The following is a 19,760-nucleotide window of genomic DNA, read 5'->3' on the forward strand; positions in this document are numbered from 1 at the left end:
TAGCTATAATATCACATTAAATGAAAAAAGCAAGATTAAAAGTTGTTCAAATATGGAAAAAATATAATCTATTTCTGCATGATTAACTTAATACTCTGTACTTTTTTCCTAAGTTTTCTAAAAGAGACCATATTACTTTTATAAGAAGAAAAATGTATTCATAAAAATATAACTAATTATGTTGGGTGACACACAGGATTAGGGGGAGGGCTTCAACAAATATCAGCAGTGTTCTGTTTCTTAGGTTACATGAGGTTTCGTGTATAACTATTTGTTAAATTGTATGTATGTTTTATGCACTTTTTAGTTTGTACACTAGCTTTAATAACAAAACATAATAGAAAAGAAAATCCAGCAGTTGTATCTTCCTAGATAAGACAGAAAAAGGTCTTAGAGGAAGGAAGAGACAATGCACAATGTAGGCCTGAGGACAGGCCCAGAGAGCAATAATCACTCAGTGTTAGTGTATTGCTTTGTAGCTTGCAAGTGCTCTACAATGCATACCACATTTTAAGACTCAGAATGACTCCGATCAGAGACCTTGAACCCAGGTCAGCTGATCATATCCAGTGATCTTTCCACTAGATAAAATTCAATGCAAAATACATTTGTGGACTGAAAATTTTGCAAAGGGTCTTGGGCATGAGTTTTCAGTCTTCCTAAGACCTTGCTTAACTAAAAGAAATTGAATTTTTGTCTGCTAAGCTTCACCAGGCCCCTACAGGAAGATTAATGCCTGTCCCAACTGGTACAAAATATGTGGGTTTAAAAAATTCATAGTGTTTTGTTTTGTTTTGTTTTGCCTCTTATTTTTGTTAAAATCAAAGTAGGTTGCTCTCATTTTCACCTATTAAAATTTCATTTCCCTCAATTATTATATGGGAAAGAGAAAATATATAATAGCTGATTATTCTTCTCAATATTTGTAGATTTGAGGTTCCATCAATCATTCTGAAGAAATTTCTATCTCCACAAGAAAATGCAGAATATGAAGAATCAAAAGAAAAGCAAGAAGAGCTTAGCCAAGAAAGAGGAGAGGGAAAGAGTTGAGAAAGTATTAGACAGCAAAGAGAAATAGTCTATTGGGTATTGAAATGGTTTGAAGGGCAAAGAGGATTTTAACAAATGATACTCTCTCTTTTGAATTGTATTTCTTTGACCAAGACTAATGTGGTTACCGGTTTTATAGGGGTACCACATTCATTGGTGCCCATTGCCAGATTTGCTAGGAGCTGCAGGATAAAGTACTAAAACTTGACTCCTGCTCTTATGGAGTTCGCAGGCTTGTGAGGGGAAACAGACAAATAAACTATTAAGTCCAGCGGTCACAGTGACTAATTCTGCATGGCAAAGCTGGGAAAGTCCTCACAAAGGAAGTAACACTAGGACTGGTCTACAAAGATGAGTAGGAATTCACAAACTAAGAAGGGGCAGATGGAGTGTGTTCTAGGCAACTGAAACAGCCACAGAGATATTTAAAGAGTAGGAAATATTCAGGTAATGCCAACAAATCTGAAGCATAAACAGCTGAAGCATAAGGAACCAGGAGTTAGAAAGATAGAAAATGGGTGGGATAGTAGTCAGAGATGAAGTTGGGATCCAGCTAGAATCAGGCTGAAACAAGCCTAGATGTTGAGACTTTATTGTTTAGGCAATTGAGGGCACATTCGTGTTTCATATTTTAATATTACCATAGTTGTACTGCAAAAAAGGAAAGGAGGGAGCTAGAAATTAGATAGAGGGTGCAGCGGGAAAATTAGGAGGCAAACAGAACAACGTATAATGGATGGATTGGTTTGGAGCCAGATGGGTTTAAAAACTGGCTTTGTTACTTATCGATAGTTTGACCTTCAGAAATTATGTAATCTCCCCAAATCTTTGTTTCCTCTTCTGTAAAATACAAACAATAATACCTACCTTTGCAGAATCATTAATATGATATGTGTCTAAAAATGATAATGTGTCTAATTTATCATTGACTACATATTAAGCAATAAATGTTTGTAACAAATATACTGATAGTGTAGCTGCACCGAGAATAAATACATAATACTGTGAACAGGATTTGGGGACTGATTGGATATGGAATTTAAGAAAGAGGCAAAAAGAGGGAAAAGTCTTTTATTTAGCAACTTGGTTCACTTGTAATAGACATCTCTAATACCAACCCACTGTATTACTAACATATGCCTCTGCTAGACACCTTGCCTGGTAGAACATTATTCTCTAGCAATGACATTTGGTATAAGTTTAAGTTTCTCTTCTTTCTTATAGCTCCCTCTACTTCACTAGCTAAAGTTAAGACTTTCTATTCAAGGATTTCAGATATTCAAAAGAAATATATTAAAGAATTATATTCAATAATTTATATCCAAGATAGAGTTATAATCTAATTAGCAACATCAATTGCAAAATGCTAAAAGAACCCCATTTTGTTATTGTGAAACACTGAGTAGCTCATAAAGGACCTACAATCAAACTGAGATGACTAAAGTCACTGTTCCTTAAGCTTCAGTATTGTATACATTGAAAGTCAATCACCATTATAAATTATTTATCTCCTTTAATGGTAAAACTGTTGAGATGAGCTGCAGGACAGAAATTATTTGTACTCTAGCTTCATGTAACAAAATAAATCGTGTATAAATCTCTATAAACTTTTACGGTATCTTCAGTTAATGCACAATAGAGGCAAAGTAATGTCCAGAAATATTTAGAAAAAGAATTGGCCTCAGAGAAGACTGAAATATTTCTGGCTTTTGTTTCCTTCTGAAATAGCAGCAAATACTATCATAAAGACATTTAATTTGTGAAAAAACTGGTCTAAAATTTTCCCAAATGAGCAGGCCAAATGCCACTGACAGAGCCTCAGGATGCGTTCCCTCCATGGCTTGGAAATGCCTGAATAAGAGCAAATGAAATGAATTTAAAGCTTTCACTGGGGACATGTGAGATGGATCTTCAAATCTTTAAACAGATTTCTTTGAAGGGAAGAATTTAAAAATTTTAAAAGAAGGGGATGATTCCTTAATAAAAGCAAGTACAATACCATACTGAATGACTGGTAGAGCCTCAAATTCACAAATAATTGAAGAGAATAAAGTAAACAACTATTTTTTTTTCCTTTCTCATAAGATCAGTATGGGAAACAAAATTTTACTAGGTGAAAATGGAGGATTAAAGCATTTGTGAGACCTAGTGCTATTTCTTCAACAAAAATAAAAGGCAAAACAAAACAAAAAACACTATGAATTTCTCAAACCCACATAATTTAGTGATAGTTGGGGCATTAATCTTTCTGGAAGAAACCATAAAATAAAAATCAAGATTGCTCCAATATGTTGCCTAAAGGCCTAACAGCAAACATTTCTTGATCTAGGGCCGCTGCACTTAGTAATTTGCTGTAACATCGGATATATGTCTGATCTAGTATCTTCTTACATAGAAAATGAATGTTTAATAAGAGAAGATACCCAGGTCCTATGAAAAGTCACCCTAATGGAAGCTAAGAAATCTGAACTGTAGCAGCACTGAGATACCTACCCTCTACGCTCAAGGGCAAAGGGAGAAGAGCTTAGATGACAGGCATCTATCTACTGCCAAACTGAAATCAATTTTATCACACTCCAAACACCCTGCTAGCTAAACATTCAGGGAATAATGGAAAGGAGCTATGTGGTAGACTTTACCCCAAGGCTAGGCCCCTATATCAAAGATCAATTTAAGAAAAAAAATATTATAAAAGTTTCCAAGATAAAAAAAAAAAAATCCCAAGTGTATACATAGTATAATCTCAACAATATAAAGTATTATACACTAAAAAAATGGAAGGAAATATAACAAACCATTCATTGTTTTTATCTTTGATGGTAAGATTATTTTTTCTTCTACACAATTCAATATAACTCAATAAACTTTGATAAAATTTCTATTTTTTTAATATTTGTCTAAAATTTCCATATTTTCTACAATGAGCAAGCATGAGTTTTACAGCAAGAAAATAAATGTTATAATAAAAAAAGGAAAGTGAGAGAAAGGGAAAAACTTAGATCTAAGGGGATAATTCTAGAATCTTCTTTACAAAGTCATCATCTACCCTAAAACTTAGCATCACCAAAAGTCTGTGATCAGGCTATAAAAACATAACCAACGACCTAACACTTCACATGCTCCAGTCTCTGGTCTTTCTGTGTTTGCTTTTCCTCTGTGCAAATTCAGTAAAATGCTAACGATAATCTCATTCCATGAAAAGTGTGTGAGCGAGAAGAGAAAGAGAATAATTTATACTTGGGTATAGGAATAATGGAAAGAGTTACTAAAAGAAGCAGTGTCTGAAATGTTCAGAGAAATATGCACAGTTAAAAATGCATATAAAACTCCAAAATAGATACAACTGAAGCTGGTCTTACCAACAGGGAGGAAAGTATGAAAAAATTACAATGAACAGTAGAGAGCAGAGTACAAAAGAAAGGACAGCAGGAAACAGAAACTTCATATATGTTTTTTTTTTCCACATAGGATTCACAACATTCCTCAGAAAATTCAATTTAGTTGCCCTGTTCTAGCTTGCTAACCAGAACAAATTTAATTTTAAATCTACATGCAGAGCCAAGGGGGACAAAATATTTTGCAATTACTTTTAGCTCCCTGTTGGAAGGCAGAATAAAATTTAACCAGTTCTGCCCCAGCTGTGATAACTACCCAGGTTTACCAGAGACCTAAATGGTGTCCTTTGGTTGAAGTTTAAAGAATAGAAAACTGTAACACAATTACTTGCTTTGTTTAACAACCTAATAGGAGTGCATTTTTGAAAATGTGACAAAGTGCTTTTGATTCATCTGCACAAGGCATGAAATACTGGTGCAAGAGAGCAATTTGTTACATAGACAATATCTACCCCTTGCTATAAATCTGCCCATTGTCACACTCTATTTGACACCCAGTTGGGTGATTTTTGAAGAACTAGTTTATTACTGCATTAAACAAAGCACAGAAAACTGATATACGACTCTCTTGTTGCTTCTCAGCTACCAGGAACACATTTCTCAGATATCAGTCTATGCAAGCATTTCTCAGTTTTATGCTCTATTGTGACAGATAGGTAAACAAGCTGATAAAATCAAGTGCTTTCAAAAAAGGAAAAGTTATCATATTCATGTATTCCCCTAGCTTGTCACGAAACTTCAAACAGTTTCTGGTTCTGCTTACCATCTGCACAGATTTATTCCAAATAACATAACCAAGTTTGTTTCTTAATTTCTTTCAACATAAATAGAACCATTAAGTTTGGGGAGTGTTTATATTCTGGGAGATAATCAGATCATCTATTCTGATTAGCCTTAACACATAGACCTGGCCCCTGCCTCTATACAGAGCTCAGCACCCCACCCCTCCCCACCCCCACCCCAGTCAGCCCTTTCAATGTTAGCATTGCTCTATCTCTAGAGCATCCATCTTTGCCATGCCTCCTACTGGGAGGATATGAGACTGCCATAGGTCTGACTAGAGTTCCCCTTGGGCTATACTGTGGTCTGTTTTTATTAAAAGCAAAATACAGGCCTCACATGGGAACTTGGCAACTATGTCAGACTGTGTCAGGTTTTTCGATTCCTGCTTTTTGGGTGGGAAAAATAAGAAAGGAGGAAACCATTTTTTTTTTATTCTTATAAAAGTTTATTTAACAAAAAGTTCAATATGAAAATGCACACAACTTGATTTTTATATTGTAGTAAAACAGGTGTTGTGGAAAGGGGACATGTGGAAGCAGTTGATTTCTCTGGTGAACAAAGCCATGCCTTATACTCATTTAAGACTTTTAACATGATGATACTATTTCTTCATATTACCACCATTCCAATATTGTTCTATTGCTCACTAGTTGCCATCTCCACACATTCATCTATCACAAGATACATAAAGGGATCAAATCCCTGCAATATTCCTTGCCACCATTTAACTTCAACAATAACTTATTGTCCATACATTTTTTTCAACTCAGGAGGGCGAGCTTTGCTCATGGTGTCTACGCAGAGCTCAAAGACGCCTTCAAACAGAACTCATGGCCTCCCATTTGGAAGAAAACATGTGTAAATACTATATAAATATGGATCCACCCAAGACTATTTTAATATTGTCAATTTAAATAGACACTCTCCCCCACCCTAATTAACCATTATCTGGTTGAAAACTGGAGGAATTTGAAGACGAGCCATTAGCATTTTTAATAAAAACAATTTTTATAGTCAAAATAAGAACTAAACTACAAAGATTCTAACTATATACATTAGGTGTTCAATAAATACAATGGTGATTTAGAATTTAATTCCATCTAATTAATGCCATCTAATTTAGAAGTTGGTATTATCAGATTCCCGAATTGAGTGGGAAAAACTCAGCAATATAAATTACATAAGCGATTTTCAGGTGAGTAGATGGGAATGATTCTGAAGTCGATCCTGAAATGGGGCTATTTCAAAGTACTGATTCCTGCCTTCGAATCCTAGTTCCACCACTTAACTTCTCTGAACATCCAATTCTTCATCTTTAAAATGAAAATATTTTCTACTATGTCACAGAGCTGCTCTGAGGACTAAGTCATCTAGTTTGATGCCTAAATGAGCACTCAATAACTAGCATCTAATTCTTCCCCTTGTGGATTGTTTTTACCTACCACTGTAAGCTGAAAGATAAATGAATGAGTGAATAGATAAAAGAAGTGAAGGAAGGAACAAATAAACACATAGCAACACTTACAAAGAAGGGACTCTGGTAGGCACCTAGCAAGGAAGTTTTATTTATTTTTTTGTTAGTCTTTCTGATGGCAATCCCCACAGAAAATTTTAATTAAGAGCAGTCACACATCACTGGTGACATTTTTCTGAAGATACAACTTAATACAATTATTCAGGTATAGGTTATATGAAAATGAAAATGATACATCAAAGCCATGTTTTCCAGGTAACTCATACTCTCAATTCTTATCTATTGCACATCACATTTAAATAAACTTATGTGATACATATATGAATGGTGTTGACCCATAGTAAGGGAAGTAAGGCAACTGCTCTCAAGTAATGAAAATCAATAAGATATAAAAATCGTCAACAAGTCCAGTTAATGAATACTGAAATTGAGCTTTCTTATGGTTCCTTAAATACATTTTCATTTTGTTCATTTACATCCCATTCCACAAACATTTGTTCAAGGAGACCCTGTGGTAGACATTGTGGGCAATACAAAGACTATAATAACTCAATTTTCGTTCAGCATTTATTATCTCTCATGGGCCAAACACTGTGCGAGGGGCAAGGGTTATAAAGAAAAGTAAGACACAACCTGGGCCATTAAGGAAAGGATACGGATAGTTATAACAGAAACATGAAGCTTGCAATTACGGACTGGTAGAAGATTCAGTAGGAATACAAAAGATGAAGCAGTCAATTCTGAACAGAAATCAGGAAAAGCTTCAAAGAGAATGTGATAACTGATCAGAGTTTTAGTTAGCAGTGTGTCAAGTGGACCTAAAAGAGTACAGTCTACACAAAGAAAAGCATGTATACACAGGGAGGCAGTTTGCAGAACTATAATTTGTTCCATAGCAGTAGAATAGAAAGCACATGGAGAATCGAAGCAGCTAAGGTCAGCAAAGTGAGCTGGGATAAGTTATGAATTGTCTCACTTGTCAGGCTAGGGAGCTTGAATTTTTTTTCTCTAAATGTTAATAAGCTATGGAGGTTTTCTAAGAATGTCACATTTGTGTTGTACCTGTACAGAAGGTGAACCAAAAAGTGACATGACAGAGGCAGAGAGAACAGATGGAAAGCTACTTAAATAATTCAAGGACGTGATGAAAAGGAAACTGAGCTAATCTAATAATATAGAAAGTTGAGAGAAAGAACCAATTTTAAATATATTCAAGAGACAAAATTATAACTTTAGATTAATTATCATCTATGTGAAAGTAAAAATATAAGTGTTCTTTCTACTTACATCATAACATAAATTTGAAGCATTTAGAAAACTTATTAGATAGTAAAATGGCAAAGCTTTCGCAGATTCCAGAAAAAAATAAAAATAAATGGCCAGATAGTTGGCTATGGTGTTCAGAAAGGAAGAGGAGAAGGGATTTTATTAGACAATGCACTTTGATGCCAGGAGATTTACTTTTAGGAGAATATACTGCTGAAATGGAAACTCTCCTTCTTGGTTCACTTGACACTAGCAGTAAATTTTAGAAAAGTAACCCAGTTTGGCAATACAGTATGTAACAGTGACAGACACAGAGATGGTCCACTTGGCTCACCCTTCAGGAAAACCTGCTGTTGGAAGCATAGCTGTCCGACAGCCTCCAGCTGCCCGTACTTTTAGATCCACTGCTGTGTTCACTACGGCCACGCTCCCCACCCCACTATCCTTTGACCTCCATGCTATTACTCCCAGGCAATGACTAAGCACAGAAGGTGCAGTAAAGCTAGGCCATCCCTCCAACACAAATTTCTTTAATGGGAAACATTTGCCTAAAGACTCCCCATCACACTGGCCCAGACTATCTCAGAACTCCATTGTGGTCTGAAGCTTTTCCTGCCCAATTTTCTTTACTTCTGTTCCTTTCACAAATGTCAGACTTGCATCACTATCTGAAGACTCTCCCTGTCTTTTCCTGATCCTTTCTCCTTTCCCCATTCATGGATGTTTCACCAAATTAAACTCATACATGTCTAATTCCTCTCTTGGTGTCTACTTCTCAGAGGGCCTAAACTGACACAGTAGTTTAAGTATGCTTATTAGGAATAAGAATCACAAGGAAACATATAGCCCTCTGCAAAGTATCTCACACCTAAACCACCTCTGAGAAACAGAAACGTAGCTGGTCCTCAGGATTTTCCAGAGATTACACAACGATCCAGCGTTTAACAGCGCTCATAGTCAGACATTTTATTCCCAATGACTTATCCACCTCCCTTGGGCCGTATGTTCCATTCTAACTTCCAGAACATCTTTTACTAACATTTCATATAATTGAATTAAATTAGATTAAATTTCCCATAAAAACTGGATTGAACTAAAAATAGTGAAAACTCTATCCATAAGAATTTTGTTTTGAATCAAGTGAATTCTCAACTTAAATAATCATAGTCTCCTCTTTGAGCCCCAGGGGCAAAGTAATTTAGGCACACAACGGAGTCTTCTCTGGAGTACAACATTCATCCACTTCTCTGGAGAATTTGCCTTTCCTGCTGTAAGCAGCTTCATCCAGCTGCCAGGAGGCTATTTGGATGACATTGCCTCAAAGTCAACACATAAGAATTCTAATCAAGGGGGGCAGTCTGGCATGACAGCTAAGTGTACAGGCTCTGTACTCCTATACACTTGGGTCCAAATCCTGACTCCATTTGGTGCTCAAACTGGGTGATTTTAGGCAAATTTTTTTCCCTCTATGAACTTCAGTTAACCTCATTTATATACTGATACTACTACTACTACTACTACTACTACTAATAATAATAATAATAATACCTATTTGTGTGCTTGTTTTAAGGGTTAAATGGGCAAAAGCAAATAGAGTGTTTAGCACAGTTCCTGGCACATATGGAGTACTCAATAACTGGAAATTTCTATTATTTATGTCACTGTCATCAGTGGGAACATCTGCTCTGGGAGTGAACAGTTGCTCTCCACATTGGAGAAGCCAGTGACCATATAAAGTGATCTGGCCTCTTTTTGACTAGAAAGCTGAGAAGCTTTATAAGTGGCCACACATTAAGGCTCAACCTTCACTCACAACAGCAAAGGGGAAGCTGGCCCCTCTGAATAAGGGGCAGACAGCTGGAGAGGGCCAAAGAGGGATTACCAGAAGATTACAATGGTCAGGGGAAAGCTGAAATAACTATTTTAAAAGATAATTTGTGCTCCAATTACCATCTAAAAGTTCATGGTAAATAAGAATCCATAAAAACACATCTGTAAAACCCCAACTTTAGTAACTGGGTTTTACATGGTTCATTAGCATGCGTCCTTTGCCCAACTGTGCTGACATCACTTATCAGCACAGACCTTCTCTTGTCAAAGTCTGTGCTCTAGCAGTTAGAGCCAGTGTCCTGTGAGTTAATTTTCTGAAATCAGTGTAGTCACGGACTTCCCCTCCTGGGTACAGGAGAACCTCATTAAGAGAATATTTTCCATGATATTCTATCACCTACCCTCATGTTCCTCTTTCAAGGTAAGGGTTAGTAACTATAAATTAGTAAGTAACAATTTATGGAGAAAGACTTGTGTTCTAGATACACGTGATCAGCTGTAAGAAAAAAGCTAAATCTAAAACTTCACTGGCATTCCCAGAGATTCTGTGAGCTACTTAATATGCTTTTAAAAATTCCCTTTATGCTTAAACTAACTAGAGTGGGTATGTAGTTTCGACTGATAAAAAATCTAGATAAAGTCCTATCTAGATTTTGATATAGATACAAGGTTTCAAGTCCCAGCTCTATCATTACTGGTACTATTACTCTGGATCTCCATTTCCTCATCAGTATATGTAGGAATGATAATAGTATCTTTCTCATAGGGTAATTGAGGATTAATAGTATCTTTCTCATAGGGTAGTTGAGCACAGTTTGTGCTCAACTATTATGATTATCAATAATGACAAGACTGGGTACTCTACTTCTTTGTAACCCATCTTCGCTCTTGGCGAAAGGTAAAGGTGTCTGAGAGCCTAACAAATTGAAGATAAGCTACAAAAGGCCATCAGGTTAAGCAAAAGAGTTGTGTTTGCCTTTGCCTTGGAGGTAGTCCACTCTGCAACACAGGATGAAATTGGAGAAAATCTTCAGAATCTAGGGCTAGGCCAACAATTCTTGGACTTGTCACCAAAAGTATGATCCGTAAGAAGAAAAATTAATATATTGGAATTTGTCAAAATTAAGTTTGCTCTGTGAATTAAGATGATAAAAAGGCAAGCTACAGACTGGGAGAAAATATTTGCAAATCAAATATCTGACAAAATGGAATATACAGTTGGCCCCCTGTATTTGTGGGTTTTGCATCTAAGGATTCAACCAACTGTGGATCAAAAAAAAAAAAAATCCCAGAAAGTTCCAAGAAGCAAAAGTTAAATTTGTCACACACTAAGCACTATGCTGAATCCACATGAATAAAGTGATGTATAGGCATACTCTGCTGTAGCTGATATGCAAATATAGGTTATATGCAAATACTATTTTAAGTAAGGGACTTGAATGTCTGCGGATTTTGATATCTAGGAGGTATTGAAACCAATTCCCTGCAGATTCTGAGAAATAACTGTATAAAGAGCTCCCACAAAAGACATGACAGATACTTCACATGAAGAGGATATACAGATGGCAAATAAGCATATGAAAAGATGTTCAATACCATTATCCAATAGGGAAATACAAATTGCTTCTACAATACATTCCTTAATTCTGTTCATAAACTCAATCTTGTTTTTTATTATATAGATCCAACTCTCTCACTGTTCTTCCTAGCATTATATTTATAATATAACAAATTGGATTACAATGAAATATTATTGTTGTATAGGCATATTTCATCACCAGAAAACAAATAATCTTACCTTTTGTCAATCAAAGATACACTAAGAGACCATTTCTACTCCCATCAGTTTTCCTTTCATTTCATAGAATATGATTCGGTAGGTGCTCAGGAATCTTTCATTTGTTCTCGCTTCTACCCCTCTGTTCTTCCCTATCCCCTTCTCGCAGTATGTCAGTTTCATGTTGCTGCCATTGTTTTGCTCAATAATTGTGAGAATCCCCTCCTTTTGTTGGTGTTGTTGTTTGTTTGTTTGTTTTTAAGGTTTTCTCCCTTTTGTTCAGATTGAGTATCTCCTATTATTCATTTTTTAGTTCACTAATTCTTTCCTCTATTCCCCCTATTCTGCTCTTGAGCACATTCGCTGATCTTTTATTTGGTGATTGTATTTTTCAGTTTTGAAATTTCCATTTGCTTCTTCATTATACTATTTCTTTGCAGAGACTATTTTTCATTTATTTCAAATATCTTCCTAATTACTCATTGAAACATTTCTATCATGGTTATTCTAAAATCTTTGTTAAATAATGTTAACATTTACCTCAGTGTTGGCATCTGCAATGACTGTTTGTGTCCCCACAAAGTTCACACATTGAAATTCTAACCCCCAATATGATGGTATTAGGAGGTAGGGCTTTTAGGAGGTAATTAGGTCATGAGTGTGGAGTCTTCACGAATTGGATTAGTGCCCTTATTAAAAAAAAAAACTAAGATAATACCTATGTATTATCGTTTTTCATTCAAGATCTGGTTGAATGACAAATAATTTTCTTTCAAAACCTGGACATTTCCATACTTTGTTAAAAGACTCTGAGTATGCTTTAAACCTTTTGTTTTAACGGGCTTGCTTTCTTTTTTCTTTCTTTCTTTCTTTTCCCTTCTTTCTTTTCTTTAGGGGGGGATTTATTAGGGAGTTGTCTTTATGTCGGGCGGTATTTAGGTCTTGTGTCTTTACTTATTTATTATTTCTTTCTTTGAAATAGATCGATCTATTCTCCAAATAAAGAATACTCATTCCCTCCCCTCTCCCTCCTTCCTCCTTCCTTCATTCCGTCCTTCCTTCCTTCCTTCCTTCCTTCCTTCCTTCCTTCCTTCCTTCCTTCCTTCCGATAAAATTTGGGTAGGAGAAGTAAGGGCACTGCTTCATTACTGCCAGGTAAAAGTCAAAGTCCAGGTTACCCACTCAGCCTCCACTGACATCTTAAGGTGAGCTCCCTGTTACTGCTTGGTGGGGTTGAAAGTTTCAGCTCCCCAGGCTCCACTGACATTACAGTGGAAAAGGAAAGGAACATCTCATTACCTGTCAGTAGGGATGAAAGTCCAGGTTTCCTACACACTTAACTAACATCACTCTGACAATGGTATTGGATAACAGCATTAAAATTTCACAAGCGTAGAAATACTGGCTTTGGTAACATGGTGGAACAGGGACACAATTTTTGTACTGTTTGGCCAGAGGAGAACAGTTATTGTCTAAAAGTTTTCTATCTTTCTAGGTTGCTCTTTCACTGATTCTTTAGCTACAGAGAACTGGCTCTTTTTGCGGGGGCGGGGGGGACTTTTTTTGTCTTTATTGAAATATAATAGACAATTAGTTGCTTATATTTACATTGCACAATTCAATGAGCTTTTTTCCACTTATAGTTGGCATACGATAATATCCCAATTTCAGATGTATAGCACAATGATCAGAGATCCACATAGCTCTCAAAGTGATCACCCCACTAAATCTAATACTCCTCTTCACTCTTACATATTTATTACATTATTAACCATCTTCCCCACGCTAAGCTCTACATCTCCATGACTATTCTGCAACTATCCATTTGTACCTCTTAATCCCTTTGCCTTTTTTTTTTTTTTTTTTTTTTTTTTTTTTTTTTTTTTTTTGCGAATTGGCTTTTGTTAGGGCTTTTTTTTGCTCTGTATTCATTTATATTTACAGGTTGCTGGCTTCTTCAGCTCCAAGTCTAGGATATATGATGCAAAACAGAAACCCAAGGAATACACTACCATTTCATTTCTTGGGTCCTGGTCTGCCTTCTTCTTGCTACCTTTCAGAGTTTTCTTACATTTGTTATATATATATATATATATATGTATGTTATATATACACACACAACACATACACACACACACTTACACATACACACACATACAATATTGTGTACAAATATAGACATTGTACAAATGCATATTAGTGTGTGTGTGTGTGCGTGTATAAAAAATATCCATGGATTTTAGTTGTACTAAACAAGAGGAATAGGGAAAAGTACATCTACCCTATCTGCCTGGAAGTGGAAGTACTATACTTATTCGGTGATAATATTTACAATTATTATGTGCTAGAAAGCAAGCCTCAAAAGGGCAGGCTTTTTGACTGGCAATAGTAGCTTGCTGAATGAATTTATTAAGCCATAAAATGACTGCTCTTGGAAAAAATAAAATAATTCTGAATTTTTAAATTGGTTTTGAGCCAGTGGGAAGAGGTTTGAAGGTGAATAGGAGGAATAAAGAAAACATCTAAATAAAAATTAAAATTAGGAACCAAAATTAAATATGACCAGAGAGCAGTGATACATAAAGAGTACAAAGAGCTCAACTGAGGGAAGGAGGTGGTGTATACAGCTAGGATTATCCACTCACAAAAACAAATCTTAACCGAATGTACCCATGATCAGCGAACACTGCTTGAAACATGAAGAAAAGGAGGCGTGCTTCACATTAGCTGTTTAGGTAGTGGAAAAAGTTTGGTGTATTTAAATTGTCATCAACCTACTTGCCTAAATACCTTCTCATTGTTGTCCCTCCTAATCACCCAATGCTCCTACCATCAACAACAATGGTTATAATAACAAATAACAATATGTCTTCAGGGCACCATTAAATCTGAGACATGCTTTTTCTACCAAACCCAAAAGATGAAAAAAATAATAATAATATGGCAGTTATTTGGACACATTAAATGAAAGTTATAATACATCTATCTTCTTCCTTACCCATCTTTATTCTTTCCATGACACTGAAACCTTGGCCCCAAACTAAAAAAATTTTTAAAGCCAACCAGATATACAAACAAGCTTTTATTCATCTGGTTACACCAAATCCCACATTTCTACCATAAATCCACCCCTCTTTTATATCCTCCCCAGCTTGTGATGCTCCCTAGCAGCCATCAACATCCCGCTACATTCCTATTACTATCCATGGTACACTGAATGTGCCCTTGTAAACACTCATAGCAGAAACCAAGTTCCAGAAACATGTACCACTGTCAACATGCCAGACAAAGGAACAGCGAAACTAGACGCTTCAATGGCAGTGGATACTACACTGAAGATCCTACAGCAGAGAAGACTGAAGATCACAATTTTCCATTTTCCATTCTTTATGACCTACAGCAAAGTAAGGCTTTTCTTGAGTAGGGTTATAGTACTAGCTCTACTCTTGATAAAATACAATTTTAAAAACCCTAGACTTCAAATTACTTGTCTATATAATGGGAAAAGGCATAAGGAGGTAGATAAGATGATATCCAAGGTCTCCTCTGGCTCTATATCCAAGATGCTAAACACTAAAAGTTTCTTCATTGGAGTAAGGGAAGGAGAAGACCAGCTGTGTAAAGAAGTATGCATGCTGAATAGCTACTGAATAGGAAAGTTGCCAGAAGAATTTCCAACAACCAAAAGTTGAGACACTACAGATGAAAAGCTTGCTCTGGAGTGACCCAGAATTGTTTAATGTCCATAGAAGAGAAAAAATAAGACTATATATTTGTATTTGATTATAATTAAAGTGTAGAACAGAGGTTGGCAAACTACTTCTAGAGAGTAAAATCAATCTGTTCTAATATAACCCACAAGCTAAGAATGGTTTTTTTTTTCATTTTTTAACAGTTGAAAAAAAAATCAATAGCATATTTCATGACACAGAAAATTTTTAAAAATTCAAATTTCAATGTCCATAAATAAAATTTTATTGGTACACAGCCATGTTCTCTTGTTTATTATTATCTATGGGTGCTTTTGTGCTACAATAATAGAGTTAAGTAGCTGCAACAGAGACTGTATGGCCATAAAGCCTAAAATATTTACTATCTGACCTTTTATTTAAAAAAAATGTGTCCATCCTCTGCTCTAAATTAATAGAAAGTTTTAAAAATGGTTACTATCAGAAAGGGTAAGCATGAGGGCAAGAATAGCAACCTTGTATTGAATATCTTTTATATGAAGGCCAGGTGCCGGTAAAGAACAGGGATAGGTTCTGAGGCTATTTCATCCTTGTGCAAACATCGTAGAGTGCACTTACACATACTTAGATGATACTACTCTATTTGCATGTGCTATATACTTTTATATGACTGGCAGCATAGGTTTATTTACACTAGCATCACCATAAACATGTGAGTAATTGTAGTGTAAACCCTGACAGTATGCTTTTCTTTTCGTAATGCAAGTGCCTGACTTAAGCTTTGATTGTCAAGAGGCATCCATTTCAAAGATCAAATAAACACATGCCCAGCCACATAGCTAGATAAAGATCCAGGCCACCTCCCCAACACTGAGGATCCCTTATTTTAGAGATTGATTTCAATAAATGACCGTTTGGGTTACTTGTTTTTTCTTCTCTTCCCATACTTTAAATTCCAGCTCTTAAGTTTTAAACTCGCTAATAAAGAGTGAGCCCATGAAACCCTAGGGCCCCACCTTGGACCCACCCCATAAAAGCAGAACCCCAGGTCCACACTTCAAGTGCTTTCCCCACCCCCAAACCTCATGCATTGTACACTCTAGGGCCTGTAAGTAATAAACTCTTTTTTTCTTCAAAGTTTCCTAAGGTTATTGCTGAAAGGTGTCTTCCAATCATAATAAAAACCTCAAGGATCAGTTCAGTAGTAACACAGATTTTAAAAAGGGAGATATCTGTGGGAAGCTCACTGGGGCCCAGGTGAGTGCCCCCAAGTACTTCTAGTCAATAGCATTATTAATGATAGAATAAGACCAGAACAAAACAATAATGCGTGGTACTATGATTTCAAGATGGCTACAATGTTACTAGGCAATACAAATATGCAGCTCCATTATAATCTTATAGGACTACTGTCATAATGTGGTCAGTTGTTGACCAAAACATCATTATGTAGCACATGACTGTATTTTGATTTTTGAACTACATGAATGCATACCCCATTAACATAGCTTTTAAAATAAACTTTGTATCTGGACCTCATCACCAAAAAGCATGCCTGTACCCTTGTGGTAGACAGCCTCCAAGATGAGTCCCAATTATCTTCTCCTCCTGGTATTCATACTCTTGTATAGTTCCTTCTTTTGCTGTACCAGGGAGGTCTGTGTGACAAATAACATGTGGCGGATGTTATGTCACTTCTAAGACTTTTATAAAAGACCATGGTTTTTTTCTCCCTCTCCCTCTCCCTCCGTTTCTCTTTTTCTTTCTCTGTCTCTTAGCTTACTAGCTCTGAGGAAAACCAGCTGCCATGTCATCAGGACACTAAGCAACCTGTGAAAAGGTCCATTTGGTAAGGAATTGAAGACTTTGACTAACAGCCAATGAGGAACTGAGGCCTGTCAATATAATGTGAATGTGTCTGTAAATGGATACTCCCCATGTTGAACCTTCAGATGAGACTGCAGCCCCAGCCATTTCTTGACAGGAAACCTCATGAGACCTAAATCCAGAACCACTCAGCTAAGCAGATCTCTGATTCCTTCTCCAGAGAAACTGAGATAATAAATATTTGTAGTTTTAAGCACTTAGGTTTGGGGTAGGCTGTTACACAGCAACGGATAACTAATAGAATCATTATCTTTGACTTTCTAAGAGGAAATGAAAGAATTGGGATAGTGTTGACCAAAATTCCAGACCGGGAACAGTGAGGGGTGCAGGAAAGACCTCTTAGCAGGCTACCACAGAAAGGCCAAATAAGTACAAGAACAAGAATGCAGATCAGTTTGAAAGGCAAAGGGTGGAGGTAGGGAATGAGTTCAGGAGTGATTGATGAGGGTCTATTTACATCAAGAGTTCAGGAGAAAACTGTACTAAAGGGCTTGTCTATGAAGCACCTGAGGCAGAGCGCAGTAGGGCAGGAAGGAGGCATAGAAAGTTTTGCTGGACTAGGATTCAAGAGACCAGCATTTCATAAATCAATTGTGTTTCTAATTAGCTATGATCCTGGACAAGCCTCTTTGTCTCTTTGGGCATTCAGTTTCCTTATTTAAAAAGGAGAGTTGGATAAGATGTTTGTAAACTACCACTGAAGTATTCTCTGCACAATGCTAGAGGCAGTAGCACTGCCTTGGGTGAATTATAATTTATACTTTTTCAATGGTCTTGAGAAACAGAGGTATTGGCAGGGCATCTTCTCAGCTTAGAAGGCAACCCTGTTCATGCTTTTGCATATATCATTTACTCAATAATCGTTTACTGAGTATTTCCTCTGTGCCAGGCATAATGTGCTAGGGCTCTGAGGGGTAAGAATGGATTAAAAGGTTCAATGAGACACAATACCATTCCTCAAAAAACCTATAACACTCATTCTGCCTGCTCTGGCACTATCACAACACCTGCATTTTGAGTTGAAAAGTTCCTCTTTCCTTCATCCATTTCTGAAATCCTTAGTTAGCTTCAAGTTTCTTCATTCTTAAGCCCTTAAAGCTCACATATCTATTACTTTATCTTCTCTACAGTACTGACTTTGGAAAGAAAGGGCACCTAGAGAGACAAGGACCTTCCTGAGCTCTATTAATTTTAATAACCAGGGAGACCATTATTTCCCTTTCTATGGACATTGTTCATCTCTTAATGGAGCTGGAGATTGCTTAGACTGCTGTCACACCACCATGGTTGCTCAATCAACCACAAATTCACTTACATACAAATTCATCATTTTAGTTACAAGATATATGGCATGGAATTTTTTGTAAATTGATTTGCTGAAGTCAATATACCCTTTATGTATGGAATTCTCTAATACATCAAGCCACTAACCCCACCCAAAAAAGGAAGCAAATTTACTTTGGCAGTGTTTCTGCTTAGTGAACATAGTTGGTTTTTATGGAATACCACTTTTCCTTCTAAATGTTCACAAAATACAAGCTTTATAATTCTCTGCATTGTTTTTATATATATAGGAAATATATAAATCACTCTAGTTTCCAAAATTCATTCCTTTTCCCTTACTAAACAATGACTTTTTGCTGATAGCTTTCCTAGTTATCACATTTGATGATGACATATAAGATTTTCACATTGCTTTCTTTCTTTGTTCTCTTAGATGTAAAACTGTCATTTGAACAAGAGGAGAATTAATAAGATGTGCTGCCGTTAGCAGACACTGGCTTCCAGCAGCCATCAAGATAGTTAGGTTGCTCACAAGTACTATAATTTGCTCTGCTCAGCTTTGTAGTCTGTATTAGGAAAGTATTATTCATATCCTCTCTCTGGTCAGACTGTCCACACACAGTCAACATCAAACAATCAAATAATTTTTTTATTTGAAAGGAACATTAAAATCCTCTAGAAACTGAAGCTCAGGAGAACAAAGGGTTTGTCCAAGGTCACTGAGCTGAGCAGACAAATAAGTTAATGTTTTTGATACTGAAAGCATCTTACATTGCAACACAAGATCTCTCTCTCTCCCCACAATTTCGAGTGCACATAACTTTCTTTCTCCTTTAATCCTCAGCCAAATGCTCTTTCCATGTTAAAATTTGTTTACTTCCATGAAGCCCATTTTTGACACATGGACTCATGCAACAAGTATTTATTAAACATTTAGCCAGTCTTACAATTGCCTATTTGTGAACAACTCTATGCTAATACAACCTATCTTTAATCCAGTACACTACTAAAAATCTATAACACATTATCCACAATAGCCAAAAATAGATTAAATTATCTTCAATTAAACTGTAAAATCCAACCAACAAAGGAGAAATATAGCATAAATTATGATCCAGCAACATAATGGAATAGTAATAGCTATTACATTATTATGGAAACTTGGTTACCAGAAGCTCCTGTTTCTTACATTTCTGACACAGCTTTACCACGAGATAGGGACTGGATTTCTTTCCCAAGCTCCATTTTAATAAATGTGTAATAAATGTTTGCTACCTAGAAAAATGGAAAGTATTATATAACATTAAAAGCAGAATACGAAGTAT

The 19,760-nt window shown here is 36.1% G+C and overlaps 1 protein-coding gene and 1 pseudogene across 10 annotated transcripts in view; both read right to left on the reverse strand.

Annotated features, from left to right (window-relative positions):
• The window catches only part of HPSE2 (heparanase 2 (inactive)), a 577,707-nt gene that overhangs the window by 333,366 nt on the left and 224,581 nt on the right, over window positions 1-19,760 (reverse strand). The window lies entirely within an intron of this gene.
• Window positions 5,419-7,973, reverse strand: LOC107520392 (annotated as a pseudogene).

The sequence above is a fragment of the Rousettus aegyptiacus genome, unplaced genomic scaffold, assembly GCF_014176215.1.
Source record: "Rousettus aegyptiacus isolate mRouAeg1 unplaced genomic scaffold, mRouAeg1.p scaffold_m13_p_6, whole genome shotgun sequence".
Taxonomy (NCBI): Eukaryota; Metazoa; Chordata; class Mammalia; order Chiroptera; family Pteropodidae; genus Rousettus; species Rousettus aegyptiacus.